This window comes from Physeter macrocephalus, chromosome 2, assembly GCF_002837175.3.
Source record: "Physeter macrocephalus isolate SW-GA chromosome 2, ASM283717v5, whole genome shotgun sequence".
In the NCBI taxonomy this organism is placed as follows: domain Eukaryota; kingdom Metazoa; phylum Chordata; class Mammalia; order Artiodactyla; family Physeteridae; genus Physeter; species Physeter macrocephalus.
The window spans coordinates 62,278,402-62,283,357 of NC_041215.1; the positions used below are offsets into that span (position 1 = coordinate 62,278,402).

General features: G+C 36.0%; 1 non-coding gene across 1 annotated transcript; it reads left to right on the forward strand.

Annotated features, from left to right (window-relative positions):
• The first annotated feature begins 2,767 nt into the window (after positions 1-2,767).
• On the forward strand, positions 2,768-2,874 carry LOC112064573 (U6 spliceosomal RNA). Its single transcript, XR_002891537.1, has one exon. It is a non-coding gene; the product is annotated as a U6 spliceosomal RNA (small nuclear RNA).
• Positions 2,875-4,956: the final 2,082 nt, after the last annotated feature.

Here is a 4,956-nt window from a genome sequence, read left to right on the forward strand (position 1 = left end):
TTTCTTGTGGTTGGTTCCCTCCTTTCTTACTGCTCTACCCCACATTGTGTGTCAAATGTCTATGTTTTGATTTTGGCAGCCACTAATGTTAGGGTCCAAAAACTTGAGCCACTGCAAATGAGGTGAAGGTCACCTCATGATGCCAGATGGAGGGAAAAAGTTTGGATATTTGAGGGGCTGACCCAGTGAGTACCCTGGTGGATGACAGAATGCTAAGGTTAGATATTGGAAAATAAGGTTCATGCTACTCTGTCACTGGGGCCGGTGCAGGCTGCTTGCTTGACAGAGAAGGTGGTATGTGGTCTGGACCTCAAGAAAAAGGAAGTCAGCCACCCAGATCAAAACTTACCCTGTGGACCATCCAAAAAAATGATTCTGACATCAGCTTAGCGAGACAGGAAGAAAATGATTTTTTTTAAAAAGTTAAGATTGTACTTTATTCTAGGATAGTCTAGGGAAATTCACAGATCAATCACAATATGATGAACAGAAGTTCCTGAATTAAGAATACAATTGCCAAAACCACATTGGCGACATCTCTTCATTTTTACTACGTGTTGCAAGTGCACATGACTCAAGTTGTGCAATTCTGGAAGCTAATCACTCATTGTTTTTAAAAATATAGTGTTATAAGAATAAGCACAATAAAATAAAATGAATTTCTATTGACTGTTCTCTTTAAACAAAAGCAAACTGACTGAAATTGATAGAAGCCATTCATTGGTTATGCAATTATTTTCCCAGCTATGAACATGTCTTTCTATTTCACTTGTAATAACTTAGAAAAAAGGTTTCAGTGACCAAAACAGCATACTAATTTTTATTGAGACTGCCTTTCCTATCTTAAAAACTTTCTTGAGACTCCTTGACCTGATTCTAACTATAACTGCGTTCCTTAAATCTTTTTTTTTTATATTGCTACTTTAAAACAGATATTGGGTTTATATTTTTCAATAAATTTTAATGATTTAAAAGGATCCCAATCTATTCAAGATTTGTCCCTTTTCTGAGACTATAGATGAAGCAAGATACACACATATATATATATACATATATATATATATATAAAATCAAGTATCAGGTGACCATTCTAAATACTGCACAGTATTAGATTTTCCATCTCAAGAAAAATATCTGCATATTGTTGTTTATTCTGTAAAATATTCCTCTTTTTTAATAGCCTGAACCAAATAATTTCTCATTTTTACAGGCTTCACTTCACTTTTCTCGCAGTGAATAAATTGCAACTTATTTCCATGAAATTCACAGATGACACAGATCTTTATTTTGCATAAAGGCATAAAGAAGTGTCTAATATCTTCAATATTCATCTGCTAAGTGGACATTTGCATTGGGTTAGAACGGAAAAAGAGCCCCAACCCTCCCGCAGTGACAGCTGTACAAAGGGATGACATCTGACAGCTGTGACAGTGCTGAAGGGAAACTCAGATGACTTGCAGCATCCATGATCCAATTACAGCACACATCCCTCTGACAGACCCAGCAGCTTGACTCCAGCGTTTGGAAGGACAGTATTGATCTCTTGTCAGAAACCAGTTGCCTGCCTGCAATTGTGCGCTGCTGAACTTTGAAAAGCTATAGTACCCTCTTAAATGATAGGGGCAGTCAGGTTATAGTATTCAGGTACAAAGAGAGGTGCAAAGGGTATCTGCTAAATGCTCTAAACTTGAACAAATCATAACAATATGACAGTCCAATCATACTGAAGGAGCCCAGCTGATCTAGCTGGCTACTGTCTGTGCTAATGGAAAGACAGCTCTTTGTGTTTAGTGGGATGATCTTACTTGATGAAAAGGCCACTGCAATTAGTGCATGCTGGTTGGCTGTGCTGGGTGACAGCAGCATGGATGGTATAATGGCAGCTGCCAATAACCCTAACTTCAAGAAAACAGACAATTAGGACTTTGATCCTAACGCTGTTAGTCCTCTACTCCAGACCTCTGCTCCGCTTTTACTGTAAACCTCACAAGGGCAATGTGGTACAACCTCACCAAACAGAACAACTTGGTCAAGGGGTCAGTTACCTTTCTCCTCTTGACTTATGTACCTGCCTTCCTTTAGGAGAGAGAAAGAGAGAGGGGGGGAGAGAGACTCACCCAAAATGTAACAAACATAAATATCTCCTTTCAACTATAGTTTAAAAGAAGCTAATATATGAGCATAAATGCTTTAAGATGCAAACATTTTAAATACATTTTTAAAAGAGGGTGGTAAAAACAGGATGCTAAACTTTAAAAAAAGAGCTTTCTAATGGCAAGTGAGCTCATGTTTTAAGACACATGTAGGACTGACTATTAAGAAATTAGTAAAAAATAAATAGGATACAAGGATGTAATGTATAGCACAGGGAATATCACTAATATTTTATAATAACTTTATATGGAGTATAATCTATAAAAATATTAAATCACTATGTTGTACACCTGAAACTAATATTTAAATATTTTAAGTCAACTATACTTCAATAAAAAAAGAAATTACCACAATACTAAAATAATTAAAAGTTATCTCCAGTTTATCTTTATTATTTTAGGATTGGATGAAGATAGATGGAATATTCTGAAGACTCAGCATACACAAAACTTATAATGCAGATTATTTTAGTGTTTTTCATCAAGTGCAGCTCCAGAACACTTAGTAAAGCACTTAGGTAGCAGTGAAACAAGTTAAATTAAATACTGGAGCACACATACACACACAAATTATACCAGTATAGACAAATCTATAATTAGAAAAATTAAGTTTAGTGCTCACTTCAGCAGCACATATGCTAAAATTGGACATATACAAAGAAGATTAGCATGGCCCCTGTGCAAGGATGACACCCAAATTTGGGAAGCATTCCATATTTTTAAATGAATATTCTTTCTTTCCTTCTTTTTTTTTTTAAATTTATGTATTTATTTATTTCTGGCTCTGTTGGGTCTGTTGCTGTGCAAGGCTTTCTCTAGTTGCGGCGAGCAGGGGCTACTCTTTGTTGCAGTGTGCAGGCTTCTAGTTGTGGTGGCTTCTCTTGTTGCAGAGCACAGGCTCTAGGTGCACGGGCTTCAGTAGTTGTGGCTCGTGGGCTCTAGAGCGCAGGCTCAGTAGCTGTGGCACACGGGCTTAGTTGCTCTGCGGCATGTGGGATCTTCCTGGACCAGGGATCGAACCCGTGTCCCCTGCATTGGCAGGCAGATTCTTAACCACTAAGCCAGCAGAGAAGCCCTGAATATTCTTTTTATACCTCGAATTTAGACTGTTTCTTAACACTGAAAGTTTTTTCTGTAATTGTGGATCAGGTAGTAAGTATTATTAATTCTAGGTAAGTAGGTAGTGTAAATCAAAACCCAGAGGAAATATTACTGTTCAAATTTCATTAAATTCCAAGGATTTTTAAAAAATGAAAAAAAATTAAGTCTGTATCAGTCTCAGATCCTTTCTAATGGAACGAATATAATGGCAAAACTGGAAAACTAACCTTATATAAAACATTTTATATTTCAAATAAGGTATGGAAACTAGAGTTCTGAAAATGAACAGAGAACTAGAGAACAAAAGATGAAAAAACAAACTTTGGGAGAGCTTTAAAGCAGAGAAAAACTGAGATATAATAGTATCTAAGATAAATGAAGACAAAGAACCAATGTGCTTCAGCAGTACAAATCCTTAATTACATCCAAAATACTCCTGTTCACTCATATGTAAATTAATGCTAATTAAAACACATGAGATCACCCTAATATAAATTGAATAACACAAAAGTAGTGAGAGTATGGAGAAACATTCTCTTCTTGATAGAAGTATAAATTGTAGCAGTCTTTCTTAAGATTAATTCAGAAATATGTATCCAAAATCCATATTACTTTAATTAGAAACATTCTTCACTTCACAAAGAATTGTATGAAAGAACATTCATTGAAGTATTATTTATAATGGGAAAAAAATTAAAACAACCTAACTGCCCAGTAGGAGGGGATTAACTATACCATGATAAAATAGAATAATATACAGCCAGTTAAAAGAATGAAGTGGATTTATATAAGTTAATATGTATTTTTCCAAGATGTAAACATAATATTATCTTACTTGTATAAAAGTATACACAAAACAAACATATATGTATGTGTGTCTGTGTATTTGTACTTATATGAATATGTATAAGATATTTATATCTACCTATATATGCTTTGTGTATATTAACATTTCTAGAAGTACATACAAGAAACTGTTAATAGGGGCTTCCCTGGTGGCGCAGTGGTTGCGCGTCCGCCTGCCGATGCAGGGGAACCGGGTTCGCGCCCCGGTCTGGGAGGATCCCACATGCCGCGGAGCGGCTGGGCCCGTGAGCCATGGCCGCTGAGCCTGCGCGTCCGGAGCCTATGCTCCGCAACGGGAGGGGCCACAGCAGAGAGAGGCCCGCATACCACAAAAAAAAAAAAAAAAAAAGGAAAAGAAACTGTTAATAATGGTTATCTATCATGAACTAGAGATGGTAAGAAGGCTCACTTTTAATTTACATTTCCTTACACTATCTGCATATATATTACTTTATAATTTTTTAAAAACTAATTACATTTTTTGTGTTAATAACCTCTTGCTACTTATATAAAACTAGCCATGACAGTTCTTCATGTAGATGGGAGACACACCAAGAAGAAAAAAAGACACATTTCCTAAAAGATATGCATGTTTAGAGATTTAAAATTATAAAGATAGGACCTAAACAATTTGTACGCTTCATTCCTTTAGTAAACATTATTAGACATCCATTGTGAGATTTAGGCTAGTTGGGGAACATGAAGAGTAATAAATAGTGTGCCTGCCCATAAGAATCTATGGTCTAGTTGAGAAGATTTAAAAAATAATAGTACAGTGAAAAATGCTGAGCATTAATGGTAGGCACAAGTAGTTTAGAGTACAACAGGTGGAGACATATCGGCCATAGGATGTCAA